Source organism: Ambystoma mexicanum, chromosome 7p (genome assembly GCF_040938575.1).
Source record: "Ambystoma mexicanum isolate Mex_15411 chromosome 7p, UKY_AmexF1_1, whole genome shotgun sequence".
NCBI classification, from domain to species: Eukaryota; Metazoa; Chordata; class Amphibia; order Caudata; family Ambystomatidae; genus Ambystoma; species Ambystoma mexicanum.
Genome location: NC_090939.1, coordinates 138,586,034 through 138,610,939, shown reverse-complemented (window position 1 = coordinate 138,610,939; position 24,906 = coordinate 138,586,034). Strand labels below are relative to the sequence as shown.

The following is a 24,906-nucleotide window of genomic DNA, read 5'->3' as shown; positions in this document are numbered from 1 at the left end:
TGTGTCTACACACAAGAGTCCAGCTTTCATCTGGCACCCTGAAGCACTCACTTCAACAGATGCATTTCTAGACTTTAGGCTGCAAAGGTGAACAGAGAGGGCCTGGCAGTGACTGCCCAGAGGGGCAACGTGCAGGCTGGCATCGCCTGCTGGCCCATGCATGGGGAGACTGCTCTGCATAAAGCAGCACATTTTGGGCTGCATGGTGCACAATTGCAGAAGCTCACACTGATGACATCATGCACCCATTGCGTTCTTCTTTAAAGCTCTGGCAGAACACTGAGGACTCAAATAAACACCTTGTTTCTTTGATCTGTGTGTCCTATTGCTATGAATGTTTGCTGCTTTGCATATTTTGCGTACTGCAAAAGCCTGCACTTTAATTGTTCCCATCACCATAATGACCTTCCCCATCTCCCAGTGCGGGTTCAGAGGACGTGATGCAGATTTGACATTATTCTGCCTTCTTCAAAAGTCAGGACTTTCTATTGTCCTCTTGCATCGAGGATTTGCAAAACTAGAGTTCACTGTATCACTAGTTTCCTTTCCATGCTGACTACTCTATTCAAAGAGCCGCGAGCCACTGTACAGCAGCAATGTCATGGGAAGACTCAATGTGGCTAGGACATGCCCACCAGCTGTTGCCAATAGCTACGCCAGCATAATGTTTTGGAGAGGAAAGGTGGGGGAGAGAGACCAAGCACAGCTTAAAAAAAAGGAAAAGATTGCAACATGCAGGCCACCATCCCATAATGTTCAGGAAAGGGGTGTTCTGGGGTGCAAACCGTGAGACACTACACATCCCTGCCAGATATTAGATCTCCTGTATAGTGAATCCGCAGCGGACCCATATTGCCACGGTGGATCTAGGGTCTGGCGCTCTATTCTTCTAAATGGCAGCTCTCGGACATTCTTCTGTATATTGCACAGCGATGGCGGGGGCTAGAGCAGCCACTCCATCTTTACTATGCGATTCACAGTACCCCAGCATGCTTACTTTTTGGGACATATTCATCAGAAGGACTCTCATAAGAAGCGCCCCACAAAGTTCCTGCATTACCTTTTACTGGACACTTAGAAGTTGCTTACCCCCGACAATGGTTCTCCAGGATGGAGAGCTTACATAAAGTCTAATGCTCCATGTGTGAGAAAGGTATTTTACAGAAATATAGCACAAAAGGGGCAGCTCCTGAGGGGGCACCGGGATTCTTAATGCTTCACAGTCTGTCACAACTGCTAAATACTTGCAGTGGAGGGTCTAAATATTTTTCCATTTAGTTTCAATTACTGAGCATACAGAGGAGGCACAAAGTAATTTAATGGGGCTCAGAAGCGTCCTCCCCCGAGAACATTTTTAAAATGTGTTGAAATGGGGCATTTTAAAGCACAATTTTTGAGAAATGTCAGGTGAAAAAAGCATATATTTACAATTGGAACTGTAGGGTACCGCATTAAAAACTCCAGTAAATGCCATGTCAGCGGCAGTGCACATGGGTATTTTACACAATGTTCACAAGGCTGCAGCGATGTCAGTCATGAAAGTGATTTACAATGAACATTACTGGCCGAAGCTTCATGTAAGTGATTTACAATGAACAGTACTGGCTGAAGCTTTGTGCAAGTGATTTACAATGAACATTACTGGCCGAAGCTTCATGTAAGTGATTTACAATGAACATTACTGGTCAAAGCTTCATGCAAGTGATTTACAATGAACATTACTGGCTGAAGCTTTTGCAAGTGATTTACAATGAACATTACTGGCCGACGCTTCGTTCAAGTGATTTACAGTCTGTTACTTGTTGGCTAATTTCCAAGCCTGAGCTCATGGGGGTCAGGACAATAGTCTGCGGGCTATAGAGGAGTCAGCACCTAAAGGCACAGCGATTTGCATTTAATCAGCATAAGACTGAAAGGAGCAATAGAGGCGTGGGATGAGGCCTACTAGAGGTGGCGGGTATGTGTTAAGAAGCCAAGTTGGAGGAGCTTTGGTGGACGCCATAGTATCAGATATTAGGCTATGGGTTTCACCTGACATGGACCACTCTGTCTGAAGCCGCTGTCTTTGAGGCTGAAGGATTTCCCAGAAGAGCTAGCAGCGTGGCATGCTGATCTTATGAAAAGCACAGGCTAGGCCAAGATGCATGAGGATGGCAGGGCAGTTTCTACTTTGTAGTGACTAAAAGAATCTGCACTCATACTGCCGACTCAGATCCTCTTGGGGCTCTGGCAAAAAGAGTGGGGAACCAATGATATTTACCTTACAGTTATAGCCCCTTCCTCACACTGGCAATAACAGACCAGACAGTTACGGAACCGAGTTGACTTGGTGAGCTGTAGGGTCTAGATGGATTACAAGACATTTATACATCTAAGAATGTTTTCTGAGGGCCACAGTCAACTGGGAGGCTTGCCTAATCTATTTGGACATTCCCACTACTCAAGGAAACCACAGATTAACACATACATGGACTTTGCAGAAAAAGACACATGATGGCTGCACTCGGCTGTGAGGTCACTCAGGTGGGCGATGCTTGCCAGTGGGCTTCCAGTGAAGCATGTATTTTTAAGTCGGCTGATTGACAGAATGTGCCTTAAGCTTGGGCTGCTGCAAGAAGCAGAAGTTGCTTTCCTTCCTCTCTGAGGTTCCATGTTTAACAGTCATCTCTTAATGAGGCTCCTGGACCCCCATCCGTGCAAGGTGACAATTGCACACGTTGACCTAAAGCCTCCTCCCCACCTGGAACAGAGCTAGTAAAGTCAGTTTAATATGAGTACACCCCATGCATCTTCACTAACAAACTCCACCTTCCTGATTCTCTTTGCCAAAATATACCACTGGCGGATACACTACACACACGGTTCTCTTCAAATTCCCCCTCCTTCATCTTTCCTGGGCTCCCTTCGCCATTCCAAATGACCAGTAGCCCATGTTCATACATATGTGTATGTGTTATAGTACCTGGGTTAGTGTGAGAGCATGGGTAAATGGGAACCCTTGGGTATTTTATGGCAATACTCTTGGCATATGGGAATATTATGGCATTGGTTTGCACAAGGTATATGGTGGCAGGACCTGGTATGTGTGGGAGGAGCCAGGGCATTTTATGGTAATACCCAACACAAGGTCCGAGCGAGGGCCTTTTGGGGCAGTATCCAGCCTTTGCCAATGGTACCAGGGCTTTTTATGGAAATGTGGGATGTCGATACCTGATCTATTGTGGGGGTACCAGAGCAAAGCTAGCCAATACCAACTACGTGGTACATGTTGGGAGTACCGTACCAAATGATGCCTATGCAAGGCATGTGGCGGGAGTAATCCAAGAAGCCCATGCGTGATGGCAACAGCTTCATGCACCCCCCCACCCAACCCCCAAATAGACACATAAACTTGTGGCCACCACCTGCAACCCCACCTAATACTTCAATGTCACACCCCTGATGCAGAGCAGGTGTTTGTGTGCTTCACCCTCAACCAAAGGTATGGAGATGCCTATAGCTGATTATCACCACTGCCTGTTAACCAACTATGCACGTGTACAGTATACCCATCTGTTTACTTGAACATAGCGCTTGTGTCGGTTTATGTAAGTTCATGGATGTGTGTGTTTCAAAGCATAAGAATGTGTGAGTCGGTGGGTGTTAAGGTACCCCTGGGGGGTTGTTAGGATTGGTATCCTCTTTCCTATTAGGCTAGGCTGTTTGGTTATCTGCTTTGTCGTTCTTCCTGTATGTATGCTGAGTGCTTGAAGTATGAGGTCAAAAATGGAATGTGTGAGGTGTGGCTGAGTGGAATGCTGTGAGGTGAGATGGAATTCCACCCAGGACATGAGGTGGCCTGGGTGGTGGGAGCCAGGGGGCGTCCCTTGTATCCTGTAACTGACTTATCTAATCTCCTGACGTCATCTGATTAAATCAACTTGAAGATCTCTTCTGGTATCCAGTTTATCCTTTCAACCTGTTGACCCCACTTAAGGTCACAACAGGGGTGTGCACAAGTGTCGTTTAATGCATATGTGGATATGCGTGTATGGGAGTGTATGTGTTTGGGGGTTGGAGAGTACCTGGTCAATTCTGAGTCAATTCCATTTGTTGTGGTGCTACAAAAATGTAACCACTCACTCATATGGGCATATCATACTGATGCATAGCATGCAAGGGTACTGCCTGGGCATATGATGGCTGGAAGATGAAGGGCGCACTAGAGCATATTTACTTATGTAGTTTCTCGTTTTATAAAGCCCCCTATTCCACCATGGGGTGTATGGGGTAACTATATAGTGCATACAGTAGCATATGCTTTTATATGACATCATAAGATATTTATACCAGCATATCACATGTTTGCATGTACAACAGCACTAAGGCATAGGATGTGAGCACTTGGCGATATCAGTACTACCTGGCATGTGGTGTAACCTCTGCCATATGATGTGAGTATCTGTGTATGTCATATGAATATATGGGATATAACAGGAGTACCAGAGCAAAGTACAGCAATACCTGGGCATATGTTGGCAGTACCTGATACTGTATGTGACAGGAGCATCTGGCCTTTTGATGTGAATCCATGATATATGGTATGAGAATATATGGAGGCATATCACGACAATATCGGCCATAGGAGCTTAGTACTGGTACATATGGGGACTTGACACTGCAACCCGGATAAACTCCATTATACAACAATCCACCCATAAATACATCCATGCAAAATCCCACAAGAAACACTGGAAATCTCAAGCACTGGAACACACAGCCAAATAACAAATACAATATCACTTGAAGGTACAAAGAACAGTCTCACACAGGTGAGTAATTGCATTAGAATACCACAAATCTGGCAAAATACTTGCTTACGCACAGCTTTGCAAACCATCATTAATTGTCAAATTAGTATTTCTACGACATGTTAAAAATAATGTATATACTGGTAAATACCAAAAGTTTCTAAAGCTGTGAGAGAGGTTGCAGGAGTCGCGGGAGGCGAAACAAGCCAGGAAGGCTTTACTCATGTCCCCAAAGGCTGATGGGAAAGGGGAGTTTTCAATGTGTACTTTGAAATAAGCATTTATGGATATATTAGTAAGATGTTCAGGAAGACCATTCCAAACCTGGTTCCCTGGATAGTGAAGAGGGGGTACCTGGAATGCCCCTCCTCATCCCCATGAACATGATGGCCTGAAGAGTCAAAAACGCACAAAGTCACACATTATTCAGCCAGGCCCCAGGAGGACCAGTGACTGACACGTATGCAGAGAGATATTCTCTCACACAGCCATTCCAACCTTATCCAGTGAATGTCTTTATGGATACAGGTGCTTCAACATTGGACATGGACTCACAAAATGCCTCGATGGATGACGTTGACTAATGCTGAGAAACCACTGTGCTGACATCATTAGTGACACCACGACATAGCCACGTTAGTCATGAAGTACACTCGCAACCATACACAATGTTACACAAACACACACTCGTATGCACGAAGAACATGCATACACAGTTCTGTAGATAGAGGACAGATACATATTCATACTGTCAAAAGCTTTTAATATCTTTCCTCATTAGCCAAGTGCAGAAACTCTCTGTGCAAAGCAACAAAGAGATGCAGAGCAAGCTTGCAGATGCTTATGGCAACTAACCCTATGGAACTACAGGACCACATAAGGAGCCTGGCAGGACCATATAGGACTAACCTATAGGAAACATAGCACAATATAGATGTTTAGAAATCATAGTATAAGTATAACCATGATCACATAATGCCACAAGCTGCAGGACGAGAGACAAGGGAAAGCAGAACCAGGCTGCACAGAACAGGAAGGCCAGGGCTCACAGCCAAGGTCAGAGACAAGCAGCACATTCCAAACGTAAAATGACAACGGGCCATCTGCATAAAAACAGAATAAATCCTCATAAATTGCAGACGAGAAGAGCTTGACTTTGTGTTCCTCAACCACGTGATGTGGCCGAGCTAGACACTGGTTATTCACCCACGGTGGGGAGATGGACAGTTCTCAGCGCCACAGACGTGGATTGAAACATGAACAAGTTAACAACGTTGCAACATGGAGAGCATCCTCAAAGGAAAACGTGGTACTACTAACAGATAAATTGGGAACACATAGTGATTCCCATCACCTTGAAGAGGTGCACAAAGCGCAGAGAACAGAGCTGGGTCCCAGGCCTGGGGAGACCAGTACCAACCAATCAATGGACAGAAATCCAGGGGTGGATGGCAAAGGGCAAGGGCCAATGGTAATACTGCGACCCTGCAACAATTTAATAGATAGTTGCTTGGGGAAGGGGCAGGTCAGCCACCTGACATGCGAGGGCCAATTAACTAAGATCCATAGGGTCAATCTATACTGTATAACACTCCGATCACCCAACCAGAAAGTGGGTTAGGTTTTTTAGGGAAGGGCCTATTTTGTGATGAGACTCTGCAACAAAAAGGCTTGACACGGTTATGGGAGCGGTGACTCTGGAGATTTTTTAATGTCGTGTATGATCCCTGTTGGTTTTTGTAATAAACAACAGTCTAACTTGCCTTTGGCTGAGTCCTCCGTTTGTTTTTGGGGAAGGGTTGTTGGATCCTGGGAGCTGAACGGGTAAGCTCGTAGTAACCCCCAGACCTCTGGCATACCAGACTTCATCAACAATAATTTCAGCAAGGTGTGGAAAGATTGCATCTTGGAGTCACACATAGGGCTTGCGTGGATAAATTGATGATCCCACATTGTTTGTTGGAATAGAACCTGATCTTAAGCTAGTTATGTTTTTTTCCCTGTGGTGTGTGGCCATGGTGCATAAAGGTGACCTCCTTTAATTTTATCCTAAACTCGATAGGACGCCCGTGGAGCTTGAGTGAGATATGTGTGACATTTGTGATGAAGTAACTTCGCTGTCATCCTCACATGAAACAGGAGTCACAGGCAGGAGAAGTAGTTCCTCAGTCCCCACACAACTTAAGGCTCGGCAATCCCCTGGGATTTACAGGAGTCAGCCGCATTGAATTCCTAAGAGGGGAAAGCCTCCAGCAATAGACAGAGAGGGAACATCAGCCACCCAGGGGACAGAACCGTCTTCACTGCGATCCACGATGGCCTCGGCTTTTGTTAAAGACTTACATCATAGGGGCTGAATTATCAGGCATTCCCACTGCTGAGCATGCTCCGACCAGTCCTGTGACCACCCTAACCAGTCAGGATAACACCATTACAGCCAAGCCCTATATGTCATAACATGGGCATTAATCAATAGACTAGACCACCTCGGTTGAGGATTAAAGAAGTTTATTGTTCTTTACCAATCATTAAACAGAAACAATAATTAAATAGTTATGAGATGTCAACATAACTGTCCACATGTATCCCTTTCTTCCTTTCCCACACTCAAAAGAATGCTTCCTTGGGTCAAAATGTAAGCAATAACAATAAAGCACAACAATGTTAGGATAGTCTTTTGTCAATAGTTCCACCAGTCCAATGGTCTCATTAAAAAGTTCACTGTTGCCTCCTGATGCATACCACCTGCTGCCTCCTGAAATTCGCCTTCTTCTGCCTCTTAAAACTCACCTCCTGAAATCTCCTGATGTTCCCCTCCTGCAATGTCCTGACATTCAGCTCCTGTCACCTTGTGATACTCTTCTCCTCCTGTTCCCCTCCAACCAACTCTTGATATTCTCCCCTGCCACCTCTTGAAATTATCCTCCTTCTATCTGTTGATGTTCTTCTCCTGTCACCTATTGATGTTTCACTACTGCTGTCTCCTAATACTCTCCACTTATTTCCACCTGATACTCTCCTCCTCCTGCCATTTCCCGATATTCACCCCCTGATATTCTCCTCCTGTCACCTTCTGATATTCTCCTTCTGCTACCTTCCCAATGTTCACCTCTATCCACTTTCTGATATTCTCCTTCGCCTACCTTCCTGAGTTCACTTCCATCCACCTTCTGATATTCTCCTTCTGCTACCTTCCCGATGTTCTTCTCCATCCACTTTCTGATATTCTCCTTCTGCTACCTTCCCGATGTTCACCTCCAGTCACCTTCTGATATTCTCCTTCTGCTACCTTCCAGATGTTCACCTCCAGCCGCCTTCTGATATTCTCCTTCTGCTACCTTCCCGATGTTCACCTCCAGTCACCTTCTGATATTCTCCTTCTGCTACCTTCCAGATGTTAACCTCCAGCCGCCTTCTGATATTCTCCTTCTGCTACCTTCCCAATGTTCTCCTCCATATCATTTCTGATATGCTGCTTTTGCTACCTTCCCGATGTTCACCTCCAACCACCTCCTGATATTCTCCTTCTGCTATGTCCTCATATTCTCCTTCCGCTACCTTCATGATGTTCACCTCCAGCCACCATCTGATATTCTCCTGAAGTTCCTCTCCTACCACATCTTGATAATCACTCTCTGCTATTTCCCGACGATCCTTCTCCCCCTCTTGTCTGCAGACCCCTCCTCTCCTTTCCCTTTCCTCCTAAAAAGTGAGAGAAACAGGCTGAACTTCCCTCCTCATGGGAAGCGTTTGGATTAAGGGTCAGCAGCTTAAATCAGGTGTGTTAGAACGCCCTTGAATGGGCATGCAGAACAAAGCTTTAAAAGCTGCATCCGGCATCTTGTTTTGAGGCGGTGTGTATTTTATCACATGCTTGCGAGTGTTCAGCTCCAGAAACATCTGTATCTGCTTCTCAATGCATAGTAAGTGTTCACAGGACACTCTGTGGAAATGAAGCTGTCATGAAAGGTGTCTTTCTGCACACTCAGATGGAGCTTCGCAGGATGTGTGTGTATTACAATGGGAAAGCCTTGCACCCCAATCAAATATATCGCTCTTAAATTATCAGCAGCATTTTGCTTTTACAAGTGGTGGCCCCCTGCCCACTGGCAGGGACTACGTCAGGGGGAGCAGCAGACCGTCTCCATGCCACCACCAAACCCATCACCCAGCCCACTAGATGGCCCCAAATAATGCAGGGTCATCCTCACAAATCCAAATCCGCTACTTGTCAAGTGCATAATTGCTAGGCCGAAGAGATCAAAAGAACGTAATAGGGCAACACAAGATTGAAAGCTATATGTCTTAAACAAGTAAATGCTCAGAACAGGGATTAATACAATATATATATTTACAAGTATTAATAACCCTTTGAAATAAAAAAAAGGAATATTGGTCAAACCAAACAAACTCAAAGCCTTGTTTCTGCAGGTAGATCATTCAGCTGCCAACTCAAAAAAACAACTTCTTGACAGACTTTATATGACTGCCTAAATAAATTCTTTACTGAAAAAGTAATCTTAATATGACATGGGTTTACTGTCACTGAAAACAAAGGTCTCTGTCAAATGAGCACTTTATGTTTGGCCACGATCTTTGATTATCAGCCAATTCTGCATCCTTCGTATTTTGTCTTAAAGGTATTACCCAATTTGGTCGTTCTGCCTTTTTGACCTACTTTTTGATGTACCTTTTTACCTTCTGCATTTTTGACCTTCTTACCTGAACATGAGGAGCGGGGGTTGCGGAGGTGTTCCTCGCTCTCCATGTTCAGTATCTGCGGCCTTGGGGGTTGCGGGGATATCCCCGCCTCACTAACAACGGAGGGAGGTGGGGGACAAAAATTGCTCAGGCCTCCGTTTTCAATGAACGGTCAACACCGGGGACCAAGCAGTTTTACTACTGGCAGTCTGCTCCGCAAACAAAACGTTTGTGCGCAGATCACATATATTCGTTTTAAATGCTTACTACCTAAAGCACTGCTGTCAAAACCATTATATAAGCCCGGGCAGACAGTTGGATGTATGCAACGTATTGCCCAAGTGCACTTATTCTCTCACTTTATTGCTCTCTCACTCCAGCGTCTGTCTGTACCTGAATCCAGATCCAAGGCTCTTGCCCTGTTGTATGTGTCAATGAGGGGCCCCTATAAAACCGTACTCACAGAGAACACCCCTCCTGCACCTACACCAAAGCTTTCCTTTCATTCTGCTGCCCGCTTCCAACCCCTCCTGCACCTGCACCAAAGCTTTCCTTTCATTCTGCTGCCCGCTTCCAACCCCTCCTGCACCAAAGCTTTCCTTTCATTCTGCTGCCCGCTTCCAACCCCTCCTGCACCAAAGCTTTCCTTTCATTCTGCTGCCCGCTTCCAACCCCTCCTGCACCAAAGCTTTCCTTTCATTCTGCTGCCCGCTTCCAACCCCTCCTGCACCAAAGCTTTCCTTTCATTCTGCTGCCCGCTTCCAACCCCTCCTGCACCAAAGCTTTCCTTTCATTGTGCTGCCCGCTTCCAACCCCTCCTGCACCTGCACCAAAGCTTTCCTTTCATTCTGCTGCCCGCTTCCAACCCCTCCTGCACCTGCACCAAAGCTTTCCTTTCATTCTGCTGCCCGCTTACAGAACAACACGCTAACGGCCTCTTTGCCTTTTTTCAGGAAACCGTTGGAATCCCATTTGTTTGAGTACACAGTGTTCTGGCCACCTCCATCTGTGGATTATGAATGGGTTTTCTCCCATTCTTGCACGATAACAAGTGGCTAACTTAGAACATTATCATTGTTAATGTATCAACTTTATACTGAGCGACCAACGATTAAAAAACACTTTCAACAAAACATTTGTGACAGGTATTTACAATCATGGGAAGGTAAAAAACAAACCTGTACACCAATACAACATTTCAAAGTGAAGTGGCATTAAAATAACACATTAACATTAAAACGGGGAACAAAGGGCAAGAAATAAGGGAGTGAGTAGGACGAGGGAAGTGGGAAAGGAGATCAAAGAAGGGAGAGAGAAGAAATGTATTGAAACATACCATATCTCTTCTTCTTAGCATATTGGTGCAACCTCTCCCATCCCCCATGTCTCCCCCATCGCCTCCTTCCATCTGATTTACATGAAGCTACTCTGCCAAAGAGCAGGAAAGAGAAGGTAGGTGCCACCAATGTAGTCTACCATAGCTCTACACATCCACACTGCACCCTCCATCACCACCTTCAGAACGAGCCTCAAAACATACCAGTTTCCCACACATAACCACTGCTATCACTTGCCTATCCTTGTCTTCCTGTCCTTTCCTGAAAACATTTTGTAACTTCTTTTTCAACTCCCACCTTTTCAAACTGTGAACCATGCAAGGCGATGCGAGAACCTCTACGTAGGGCCCGCGCTAAACCAACATTCAAATGAATTCAAATAAAATTCTTTCTGTAGCTTTCATAAGTCCTTTTTGGGTAACACACTTCTTTCACCCTTAGTTTGCCTGCAGGCACAAATAAACAGAACACACAATAGTATATTCGATATAATACAATTTAACAGTATTAAAATGATTACAAAGTCCATAAGGGCTAACATGACACTGCAAGAATGAGCAATGTATAAATGCAGATATTCCACAACAGCGCACACATGTAGTCTTACATACAATGGGGGTCATTACGACCCTGGCGACAGCGGGTTAACAGGGCCAGTAGAGCTGCTGGCCCAGTTAACCCCCTACCGCCACATTACGAAGTCTCCTTGCGGGACCCGCTAAGGACGCCTGGTCTTACCAGGCGTCCTTAGCGGGTCCTGCGAGCAGACCAGAATGCAAACAACGGACCCGTCATTAACGGCCCCGTTGTTTGCATCCTCCCCATTCCCATTGAGCCCTATGGGTACTCGAATGGGAATAGGGATGTACAGGCTTTGGGTTCCTGGAATGGGGAAATACCGGGCCCTCAAAGGTTGGAATGGCCCGGTATTTCCCCATTCCAGGTACCCGGTACCCGGAATGGGGGTAGCCATGCCGCAAATAGGGGCATGGCTACCTCCAGGGTCGTGATGACCCCCAATGTCAATTTTGTTATCAACAGAGGGGGTACAATACCCAAAGGCTCCCTAGGAAATCACATATAGTCCTAATAACAGGGCTATCAGCCAAAAGCCACGAGGGTTTAAGTAAAGAGCAGAGAAACTAAAAAAGAATGTGCCATTACAGGGGCATTGTGGGAAAAAAGTGTGTACGTGGATTTTTACCTATTTAGCTCAGTGACTTCTAATCCGGAGCTCCAGGGCTTTGAGTGGGTCCAGTACCCCCGGAAATCTGAAGCTTTCCAGACAAACAGGTGAGTGGCCAATTTCTTTGAGCTTTGCAGATAATACACCCTCATCTTGAAAACGAACGGTTCCTCCAAAGGAAGCCAATGTGGAGCTGTCCATTTAAGGCACCATATTTCCTCTTACCACCATTCATTTGCGTACGGCATGAAAAGTGTTCACTGGAAGCAGCGTAACCTTGGGTAGTCCCATCAACAGTACGTTATCTCCATCTATCAGGGTTGCCAAACTCCAGGTCTCAAGGGCCGGAATCCTGACAGGTTTTCAGGATATCCCTCTTTAATATTTATGAGAACACATTTGCACACATTTCTACATGGACGAGCAGGAAAGCCTTAAGCTGATCTGAAGCTCTTTATCAAAAGAACAGGCTCAGTCGCCTCTAATATATGTTATTCCTAATCAGCTGCCTGAGCCTTTTTTCAACACGTGTTTTGAGGTGTAGTGCAGTTGTGAAATGAACCTCAATGGTCTGATAGAGATAGGTAGAAATAACTCTCCCTCAAAGTAATTGACACCAGTCCTGGGTGATCTTCTCATTCAACCCTTATGAGATAAAAATATACTCCATCTTCTTAGGGTTCCATTTCAAAGGGACAGAAGCCACTCCCCCAAGCATTGATGTACACAAGGCAAGCCTCCAAGAGGTAGATGTCGGGAGTGGGTGGCACTTTAATATGTAATTGTCTGCCATGCCCAAACTGGTGGCCGGAGAATCCTTGCCATCAGACCTCCCAGCAGCTCTATGTACATGTGAAAATCATAAGAGACCAAATAAACCCCTGGCCCGGAGGCACTCTACAGATACACGAGGTGGGAGCAGGAGTGGGAGGCTCGATGGACGGTTCCATCCGGAGAAACTAACTAGGTCCAAATAGAAAAGAGACAAACTAGTCCAGGACCTAGCCTCAACCACATACAGCATCTGTTATGCGAGCATACAAGCATTGACATTAGCAATTATTGACATAGCCGATTAGTGGTGGAAATGGAAAAGTACTCTGGGAATGCCTTCCCCCTTGTGAGGTAGAGGGGAGTGATCAGGAGTGTGGCCCGGGCCAGGTCCAGAAACACCAATCTCTTCATGAAACCCAAGAATGTCGATTTGCATAAAAGCAAAGAGCATTTTGGGAACAAAATGATAGCCACAATTATATATTTGAAATATGCCAGTGCTGGTGATTCAGGAAGAAACCCTCTGAGTGAGTAATTGAAGTTGGGCTCTGCGCTTTTCATTGGTCACAATACTCACCCTGATTGCAAGACATATATACCAATTAAGGAAAGCTTCTGAACGGGATTTGTGGCTTTGGCTCTATCTATTCTGTGCACACTTTCTGTCTCTTGAGCAGAGTCTTCTGAAGTGCTGGCAGCTCGACAGTGAAAGCTCAGATCGGGAACAGCCCAGTAGATTTCCTGGGCTAGCCCCGGGCCTCAGGACGAAGCAGCGCTCCGGTCAGACTAACTTTGCTGGAGCTCCGCTCTGCCTTGTTCCAGCCCATTTCCTACCCGGCAGCCAATAGATGTGACTAGTGCATAATAACTCCCAGATAAAGTTATCTAGCACCATCGCTTGATACCTGGCAGTGCAGTCTCGCCCTTTTGTTGTTATCTTTTCGCAGCCTGCCTGATTCCATGCAAAGCAGGGTAACTTGCATCCAGGGGAGTTGCTAGGTCTGGAAAAGACCCGGGGCTAAGCTGATGTCGGAACTGTTGGGACTGGGGGCTAGCTAGCCTTTTGGCTGTAGCTCCTGAGATTCTATCCGGGGCTACAACCAAAAGATCAGGGTCTATAGCCCCGTTAGCCCCCCCTAGAAACGCCCCTGCTTGCACCTCTCCAGCTTCCAGCAGGAGCTGGGTATGACTTCCACGATCGGCCCATGCCTCACAGTGGGCCTCTTGCCACGAAGCATGTACTTATGTTAGTCCATGCTGTGTCTATGCTTTAGTAAATACTGCAAATATAACAATGGATGATTTCAGTGTCCCTTTCCGTTCCATCTTTCCTTTTATTCCCGCCCCCTCCCAATCGTAACTGCCTGGCCTCGTCCTGTAACGTTAGCTGAGCCAAGGCACATAACCTAGGCACTTGGACACTTTCTGGTCCATACTCCACATACTCATGTACAATACCTGCAACACACTTATAACGCAACACAAATGCCCAGAGTCTGCTTATTCTTTGTGGCTTGGAAGGCTGCAGGTGTATTACGTATACACAGCATTCAGACTAAATTAAATTCTACTTCATGATTGTCAACACTGCAAAAACACACTTTGGCTACATTGTTATTCTTATGGGGCAAACAGCCGACTAAATCACAAATTCTTTGCTTCCCCCTTTTTTCCAACCATCTCCATCTGTATTTATTAAGCCAAAGTTCCCCCCAACCGAAAGTGTCCTCGGTCTGCCCGCCCTTGCAGGAGATTCTGGGCTGGAGGAGTGGCATTCATGACGGTGGAAGTTGAGCTCTCTTCATTTTATAAGGCCCCCCTGCGATGCACTTACGTTAGTCCATGCTGTGTGTATGCTTTAGTAAATACTGCAATTATAACAATGGATGGATTTCATTCTCCCTTTTTTCTTTTTGTCCCGCCTCCTCCCAATCGTAACTTCCTGGCCTTTCTTCGCCCAGTAACGTTAGCCGATTCAAGGCACATTCCATGGACTGTTCTAATTGCAGTATTTACAAAATATTGGGGGTCATTACAAGTCTGGCAGTAACCCACCAGTGCTACCGACGGGTTGCAGCCGAACTGTAACACCCTTTCTGCCACCTGAGATCCCGGTGACACTGGGACATTACAATTCCCGGCGGCCAGTGATATCACACGGCGGAAAATGTTAGTCCCCATTCCCATGGAATCGGGAATGGGGACTCGGAAGCACTGGCATCGTTAGTAACGGCGCCGGTGCATCCATGGCAACTGTGCATACCGGGGCCTTTGCGCCCGGCAGGTCAGATCTGTGCCTGCCGGTCTGGAAAGGGTGCCGGTACATTGCTACTTGACCCCAATTGTCTTATTCCATTATCAAGAATATTGGCCTGCTTGTAGAGCTTAGGGGAAACTGATGCAAGCGATACAAAGCAACTAAATGGTTGGAAATCGGATCAGAGAATTTTTAAAATGTATTTATATTTCGGACATGAGCATAGAGCTGGAAACACATGAATGCAAAGTGATGAAAAGCATATGCGTAAACACAAAACACTCATGCCACGCCATTACTGGCAACTAACGATTTGGACATAGGAACAATATGTTGCTAAAGCATAAAATATGAGAACCAAACAGAAACATTAAAAAACGCACACACACCACGCGAATACAGGCATCTCACAGTACGTGCATGTGCACAACTCACAGGAAAAGCACATGCCACTGTGTAAACAGGAGTGGAAAATACAAAACCCAAATAGAAACGGAGAAAACACACACCATGGCATTATGGACATCTCACAATGTGGGCATGTGCACAATGTATGGAAAAACACACATGGGGAAACAGAAAAAGAAATCCTGAAAATGAAACAAGAACAGAAGCAACACGCGGAAAACACACATTGATTTCAAAACATTATAGTTGAGCAAAATATGCACATATTACAACACTAAAACAAGCCTTGGATAAACAAGTCCTGGCAAAGTCAACAGCTCCGGCTTTTCTGTAATTGATTAATTAATCATTCATTCACAATGAGCTCAATATGGGGGAGCAGTCTCCAAGCAGGGGACCAGGATTCAAACCTGTGTTGCTCTGTGTTGTCTTGCTGAGCTATCAAGAGCATTGCCCCTGAGCTATCATCCCGACCCTGTAGGCATGGGATAGGCATTTGCCAGGCACTGTCATAATGGTACCACCTGGCCATGATATGTTAGCAAATAGAAATGGGGCAAGTACCTGGGAATATGATAGCAGTGTTTGACAATAACTATATACAAGCTAAAACTGTTGCCTTTGCCAACGCTTGTTTTTAACAGTCCTTCAGAGCAAGGACATGCATACTACTTATAAATCAAGTGGCTGAAGGCACACAAGACACACTTTTTGCACCAATAACGCATTTACAACTGCAATTAAGCCATTAAAACTCAGAAAAAGCACTGGAAGGCCAACATTTGATATGACTGCTTGATAAAGCTAGCGTAAAGAGATTCTAAGAGACTATGCTTTGGGCGGGGAGGCGTTGGTAGTGGGTGGGAATGGCCATGGGCAGTTAATGGGTGGATAAATAAATCCATAACACCCACAAGTTGTGTGCCCCTTCTCACATCCCATCTCCATTCTAGCTGTACTTCAATGCAATAGTTTCCTGGAAGGGTACAAACTATATATTTGAGACAAAGACACAGAGAGATAGGGGGAGAGAGAGAGAACGGAAGAGAAGGGGGAGAGAGAGAGGGGATGAGGAGAGAGAGAAGCAGAGAAGAGAGAGCGAGGGAGAAAGGTGGCATTGGGATCTAGAGACTTGGAACCTGGGATAGGAATGCAGAGTTGCAGGTTGTTGTTACGCTCACCTGACTCCCACGGAGGCGCAGGCCTGGTTTGGAGTGCTGTTGCCTCTTCTATGGTGAAGCGCAGGACTCGGAAGATGGACAGGACCGGACCCTCAAATCTGGCTTGTCTGACTCGCAGAAATATCCTTCTTAGGGTCTGAAAGGACGTGCTCTCCATCCTGCTTCTGATGCAGGGGCGCGTTGTAATCCAGTTACTTCACTGGATCATGGATTGTAGAGAGTTCAAGTTTGCTTGACCTTTCCGATAAAGTACTGTGAGAATTCTGTTTATAAGTATGAGCCCGAAATAATAATTGGCCATTGTCTCTATTTCAGGTGCAGAACAAAGATTCCGAGATGAGCAATGGAACCGACGAAGGAAACTCAGGTGAGCTGTTTGATGAGAGGTTCCTTTAGTGTCCTTGCATTAATGCACTAATGCTTGTGTCTTTTTTCCCCATAGGGGCCGGGGTTCGGAAATGCCGGAGATATGGTACCGACCCGAAGTGAGAGGTGCAGTTCCAGTAGATATCAGGTAAGTCTTTAATGAGCGTTCAGGTAATGTCTTAGCATTCGCTCACTAACGCTGATGTCTCTTTTTTCCCCTTAGGGGCCGGGGTCCGGAAATGCCAGGATGCGGCACCGACCCGAAATGAAGTGGGAATGACCCAACAGGTAAGTCTTATGATGGCATATTAAGGTTTTCTTATTCTCTTCCCTAGCTCACCTTTGTTCTTGTCTTTTTCTCCCTAGGCGCTGAAATGTGGCTGCGGATCCAGATGGTCGCTGATGAACATGGAGGCGCCTAGTAAAGGTGAGTGGAATGCGGCGCTGCAGCGATCAATGCGATGTGCTTTTAAAATTAATGTCTTCCTTTTCAGGATCGTTGGCGAAATATCTCCGGAATGCGGTTTAGCAGGTAAGGACTCTTCTTTCTCCTATTCTCTTCGCTTCTCCCTTTGCAGGTGTTCCAGGATGCTGGCGGGCGTGGCAGAAGTCAGGATGCAGGAGCAGACACGGTGAGCGTCCAGCTGCTAGATGCAGAACAACGCGAAGCATGAGTTGCTGCTTGGGCGTGGCTTAAATAGCCTTCAAAGTAGTTCCAGGTATGTATCCTTCCTCTCAGGTATGTATTCTTCCTCCGGCCACACCCGTGTGGTTAAGTAGTCCCCAAAGATAAAGTAGTCCCATTCAGGCCTCTAGATGGCCCGGATGTTGCAGCATGGTCTGCATCAGGTAAGTTTACACCAAGCACCTTTAAACACAAAGTCATCTTTTATGAGCCTGGCGCCTATGGCGCCAGTACTGTTGTCCATTATGAGCCTGGCGCCGAAGGCGCCAGGACTGAGTCCAAAGGTCTCCTACTTGGGGCTGCTGAGACTTCCCTTGGGGACATGAGGTCTGCCTCTGGGGTAGCTGGGCCTGGTCTGGCTCCTTGGAGGTAGGCATTATGACAGTTGTTTTGCCTTGCAAGGCCTACTGCTGCCTTTCCACAACTGACTCCCCCCCCCCAAGATCTACCAGCTTACACTACACACACAAACCCCTCACAGATGGCCACTACAGGCCTAGCCGTTAGCACATCAACATTAACCGAGCCATGAATAAGCCCTCCTCTTTAGCCCTGTCGCACACTCCCACATCAGCCGCTAAGACCCAAATCTCTGTAGCCTATCAGAACTTGGGCTCTTCCCTATGGATAACATACTCCAAGTTTCTCAGCCAAACCCATAGAAAGCAGATTGGCACAGAGGGCCAAAGAACGTCTGACCTGCACCCATCAACCCCTTAGGTCTTGCATCTGCCTTTCCCTCTGTACCACTAAGGAACCTGACCACCCTATGTTCTGACAGAGGCAACCAATAGTGGCAGGCAGGTGCTAGTCAAGACCACTTACATCACATTTACATTATAGGTAGTGCTTTAGCTCCACAAACAAAAAGAGAGATTCAGCTCAAACAAAAGTGAGTCTTGTGGAGTAGTGGTATAGTGAGAGTTCAGGTTTCATCTACAATCAGGGTGACTTTGCTAACTTTGGGGGAATGGTTAAAGTGGACTGACTGTTTTAACAGCTAATGTTGACAATTGCATCATTTGCACAACTTACTTTAATAGGAAGTAACCATATTATAGGTACATGGTTTATATATTTTAACGAAAAGATATAATACATGTAAAGGTTTGTCAACCTCCTAGAGGAGACTACTACCAAGCAGTAGATGACATGTGCCCATCACTGGAGTGCCAGTGCAGAGGCCTTTAGAGGCTTCACACAGCTGGTTATAAGTTTAGAATGTTCAGACCAGGGATCGAAATAAAGAATTGATGATGAGCTAAAAGAGCATCTCCTAGGAATTGGGGCTCAACCGGGAGCTACCTCTGGGGAACAAAATACATAGTATCCTTGCATGCCAGGAATACATAGCATCCTTGAGTGCCAGGGATACGTAGCATCCTTGCATGCCAGGTATACGTAGCATACGTGAATACCAGGGATACATAGCATCCTTGCATGCCAGGGATACGTAGCATCCTTGAGTGCCAGTGATAAATAGCATCCGTGCATGCTAGGGATAACTATCATCCTTGAGTGCCAGGGATACACAGCATCCTTGCGTGCCAGGGATACACAGCATCCTTGCGTGACAGTGATACACAGCATCCTTGCGTGACAGGGATACACAGCATCCTTGAGTGCCAGGGATACATAGCACCCTTGCAGGCCACGGATACATAGCATCCTTGAGTGCCAGGGATACATAGCATGCTTGAGTGCCAGTGATACACAGCATCCTTGCATGCCAGGTATACGTAGCATACTTGAATACCAGGGATACATAGCATCCTTGCATGCCAGGGATACGTAGCATCCTTGAGTGCCAGTGATAAATAGCATCCGTGCATGCTAGGGATAACTATCATCCTTGAGTGCCAGGGATACACAGCATCCTTGCGTGCCAGGGATACACAGCATCCTTGCGTGACAGGGATACACAGCATCCTTGCGTGACAGGGATACACAGCATCCTTGAGTGCCAGGGATACATAGCACCCTTGCAGGCCACGGATACATAGCATCCTTGAGTGCCAGGGATACATAGCATCCTTGAGTGCCAGTGATACACAGCATCCTTGAGTGCCAGGGATACATAGCATCCTTGAGTGCCAGGGATACACAGCATCCTTGAGTGGCAGGGATACACAGCATCCTTGAGTGGCAGGGATACACAGCATCCTTGAGTGGCAGGGATACACAGCATCCTTGAGTGCCAGGGATACATAGTATCCTTGAGTGCCAGGGATCCATACCCTCCTTGAGTGCCAGGGATCCATAGCATCCTTGAGCGCCAAAACTAGAAATTACACATGGGATTCAAATGCCCTTTAGATGTGTCCCAATGCTTCTTAACACATATTCCCAAACACACAGAGGTAATGCCAAATAGATATGTATGTATATATGGTAGCAGTTGATTATGGAGGGAAACATGGCTCCAGGTAGCTGTTACTCCCAAGCCAAATTGGTTATTAGGAAATGAGCAGAGGCTACGCAGACGTCAGTAATTCTGATCCCTGAAGAGGACTGTGTGACACAGGCAGCCCTGGGCACTATATTGCAAGTCCTAGCCTTTCTTTGTACAAATCATTGGTATTGGGTAAATATATGTGCAATTTGTTAAATTGCTGTTGACATTGCATTCATTTGTGAAATGAAGGCTTAGGACCAGTAAAGTTATGTGGTGCCATGTGGTCACCCTAACTGATTAGGAAATGGAGCAGTGCTTAATTTGTGGAGGTGTTTGACAGAACTCAGCCAAGGCACTCAGGATGGTGGTGCCCCTCAGTGTGGGGCGGCTCGATGGGCCTATGATGTGCACTGGATGCGGTCCCTGAATAAACACACAGACACGGCTTTGATCTGTTACTCGAACTGCGAGTGGGAGACCGCTTGGCACCTTTATTAGTGCGGGCCACGGGTCTGCACACGTGGCCCCAACATGTGACTGTGCACGAGCCACAGTGCTCATGCTCATGTTACAACATCCCATGCCAAGGATAAAGACAAACAAATAATGTTTAAGATGGCATGTGTTACAACAACTAACGCGCACGCTGACCTCGTGTGTCATCTCAGAACACAGATATACACATTCTTAGTTAGGCATGCTACTGTACACACTATCACCAGGGGTGCATTGCCAGGGGTTGGGCAGATAAGTTCATTGTCTCATGAAGGGTGATGTTCACTCCCTTATCCGCTTGCAGTTCTGGCCAACATTGATGTCAAGGTGTTCTGCCAGGGACTACTTTACACACATATTACTTTAACGATGTCACTGCATTACCAACATACCTCTTTGGTCTGGTATACAATTAGGCACATATATATATATTGGGGTGCAACATGCCTATTGGGCTTTGTTACTACAAACTTTATTAGTCCAATATGGAAGTGGGGTTGGCCCACCTGGCTGGAAAAGAAGCACCGGGGATACCGGGGCACATCGTCAGATGGTCACAGGGCATCCCTCTGTGTCGCCTCGCCCATCATGGAAAGCGCTCCACTAGCTGGCAAAGCCGTGCCTGGGGTTACCAGGGGCCACATCAGCTGTCATCTTGCCAGCAAGTGTCTGGCCCGTCTGCTGTGGGGTGGTCCTCCAGCAGGCTCGAGTGTGTTTGTCCCTTTGTGGCAGAAAGTAGTCTGGAGTCTTTTGGGCCCCCGTTCCCCATGCATATAGGGGGCAGGGAAGGACACTCTGCTTCCATCCCTCTCCAGGTGAGGATCCACTAAATGCAACTGGGCAGACCCATTCCCAGGTTCCCCCTTCAGACGGGAGTTCTTACTTGCTACCGCTGCAGCGGCAGTCCCACCCTGCCGCCGCAGCGGGTTGCAGAGGCTCCCTGCTGCAGGAGTTGGCACTTGCAGCAATCAGGGCCATGCAGTGCCCGGGTCTTCCCTCTGCTTCACAGATGGTACTTGCGTTGGAACGGTGGCAGTGCCGGCCTGCCGTTGCCAGGTGCCCCGACTCAGGAGCTCTTCTTGGCCTGCCTTCTGCCTGGCCGCACAAGCACTTTCTTCTAGGAGAACTGTGGCCTGGCTGGCTGTTGTCCTTTGTGGCCTCCCTATGCAGTTCTTCCTTGCTCTCTTCTAGTGTATGACTTGCCGCATTGCTCTCGGGTGTTGGTGGTGGTGGGGATGTACCCCGCTGCATGATCCGCTCCTGGCCTGTTGGCCGCAAGGATAGGCAGTGACTGTAGTGGCTTGCGTGAAGCCGTCGCAGCACCAGTGGTTGCTGCGATGGTCTTCTCTCCCTCTAGGGGCTAATGGCAACCTTCTTCGCCCAGGCTCGCCTACGTGCTCAACTCCTGCCTGACCGCACAAGCACTCTCTTCAGGGAAAACCGTGGTCATGCCAGTGTAGTGGCAGGGATTCATGATGCTTGGGTGGAGGACGGCCAGCGGTCCGTGTCATGCTCTCTGCGACTCCCTTCCAGGTGGGAGTAGCTCGAGGTGCTGGGGTGCAGGCTGGGCAGCGGTCCATGTCGTGCCATCTGTGGGCTCCCTTGCAGGCGGGAGTGTTCACTTATTGTCCTGGGCTCCGGGGTACAGCCACTGCAGCCACAGTTCTTGCTGTGCCGTTCTACTCCTGTTGAGTGTTAGGAACGTGCTGCAATGCATGACCTGCTCCTGACCCATTGGCCGCACGGATAGGCAGAGTCACATTGGTGGCTTCCTGGGAAAGCTGCTGCGGCGCCGGGTCTTGCTGACCTGGGCTTCTTCTTCAAGCTTCTCCACCAGTCAGGAGCTGCTTTAGGCAGCCCACCTCTCCCCCAGACGGGAGTGCCTTGTTTGAGGCAGTGCACCACTCCCTCTGACAGGAGCACCTGCTTCCAGTGTCCAGTGGGCCAGGGTGCTCCTCTGGCTTTTGTGCCAGGCAAGGGCTTGTGGCGCTGTTGCAGTTTGGCCCGCTTGTTTTCCCCAGGCAGGAATGTCCAAATACACTGTTGCGGCATGGGCCGCCATACCCCACCCGGCAGGAGTACACAACGTCCTTGTGGCAGCATGGGCTGCCAGTTCTCCCCCATGCAGGAGAACTTAAATGGTCCTGTGGTGGCATGGGTCGCCTGCTCTCCCCCAGGCCGAAGCTCTTCATGTCCATGCAGTGGCATGGGCCACCTGCTCTGCCACAGGCAGGAGTTCATACAGTCACTATAGCAGCATGTGCCAAATCTCTCCCCCCTGGCAGGAGCATGTTTCTTTTTCTGGACCAGCATGGCCTGCTAACCCCCCTCCCCCAACCCCACCAGGCAGGAGCATCCCTTCTCCCCCCAGTCAGGAGTGTCTCAATGATGGATCAGCGCTGGCTGCTGTACTCCCCTAGACAGTATCAGCTCTTTTGTCTGCGTGCAGGGGGACAGCTCTGTTCCAGTGCGGGAGGCCACACGCATGCCATCCTTTTATCTCCTCTGGGCAGGAGCACTGTTAGGAAAGATTTCCATTTCACGTGTAATTCTCCCTCCAGTTGTGAACCCCCCCAACTTTTCGCTTAGTTTTAACACCATAATCTAACTTTGCCAGAGGAGCCCAGCCTTATGCTATATTTTTAGCAACATGTTGCAAGTGCACAATGTATCTTACCATACAGTGCACCTGGGTCCCTTAGCCATTTCCAAAAGCCCTAGATACTCTCGAAGGATTTTTTAGGAAAAGTGCAGATGTGCTATGGACAGGGCTAGTGGCAGCTTATCTTCTCATGTATTTTTAACCCCTACTTTCCATGCAAATCACGTTAAACCGTGTTTGGCACAGAAGAGTGGCCTGGCTCCAAAATGTCCATGCCACAAGGCTATTTGTCCTGTCCTTTGACCATCTTGCCCCTTCACCTTCCCCAAGTCGAGTCGACCCGGGTCTGTCCTTATTTGTGCACGGATTCTCCTGCGAAACGCCAAGCTTTTGCGGGCTTCTGCATGCCTTGTGTGTGTGCTTCTGGGATGTGGGCTGGACCTATCTGTGTCCAATACACATTCTGGGTGCCAGAGAGACTGGAGTGTGGTGAATGCCCGGGACCACCGTGGTCCGTGATTGGTCCGTGTATGGTGTGCCTGTATGTGAGCAGATCTCCCATTGGGTCACCTTTGTTTAGGCGCAAAGACGACTTTGGATAAGAGAGGCCCAAAACAGCCATAGTAGATCTCTGGAGTTCTCACTGAACAAAGGATAGGATCCAAGTATCCTGAAAACAAGAAGCTGAGTTGAGGAACCACTGGTGACCAGCTGGAAGGTTTGGCACCCTGAGCCCACTGTCGTCCCGCTGGACCCCTCTGCATCTGATCGAACTAGAAGGTCTGCAAAGATGCTTTCGACCCATTAGAATAGTGGGACCAACTATTCGCGGCACCTTCAATAAACCCTGCAAGTAAGCCTTCTCAGAAGTGTCCCTGGGCCAACCAGTGGGCTGACCAGCTACCTTTGCCCTGATGCTACCGCCGTTTCGAGGAGACCATTGAAACCTGGTACATCGCTAGCTCTGTGTTCACGGCACTCTCACACTGAATTTCGTACACGTGGCATTCCCTGGTCTGGAGTAAAGAGCGTGAGCCTGTACTGGAGTGAACGCAGTTCCCGTGCCACACAGAGGTGGTAACGAACTTTGCAGGTACACTGCATTTGTGCCCCTCTTGGCCCTGAAGCCTGCTGCAGTGAAAGTGGCCTGATCCATCCACCAGGAGTTGAGAAATCGCCACTGTCCCATTTGGGAAACCTCACTGTATCTTCGCCGAAAAGTCGCAGAGCTGCAGAAATTGTCGCATTTGAACCTGCAACCGAAAATTACTCGACCGCTGAAGTTTGGTCCAGAGTGCGCCTAGGGGCGGTAAGTTACAACAGCCCTTACAGGTGGCTCCTAGCCCATCCAACCCTTTTAACAAACGAGTGGCCCCTGAGGGTTGCTCTCCTTACCCCTGCTAATGCGAACTAGCAAACTATTCCCAAGTCTTGGAACCTGTTCTGCCCTGTTAGGGAGACCCTCCTCGAATAGTGGGAACTTATTCTTCGTCACCTCACCTGCATTCCTGAGCTGCTACAGACCCCTAAAGAGACCCCGTTTTCACCCATCTGTACTACCGCGTGCGCCAGCATTGCAAGTACATTTGAGAAATAGGCTCCCCTTATCTTAGGGACTGGACTGCCTTTCAGATATTTCATTTATTTATATGCTTGTATCGCCCGAAAGCCCGCAGGCATCAGGGCGTGTGGAACATAGAACAAATAACAAATAAACAGGGCATTCATT

General features: G+C 47.6%; 1 protein-coding gene across 3 annotated transcripts in view; it reads right to left on the bottom strand.

The window, feature by feature from the left end:
• Window positions 1-24,906, bottom strand: part of TEX55 (testis expressed 55) — a 543,889-nt gene that overhangs the window by 61,218 nt on the left and 457,765 nt on the right. The gene's annotated exons all lie outside the window — the stretch shown is intronic.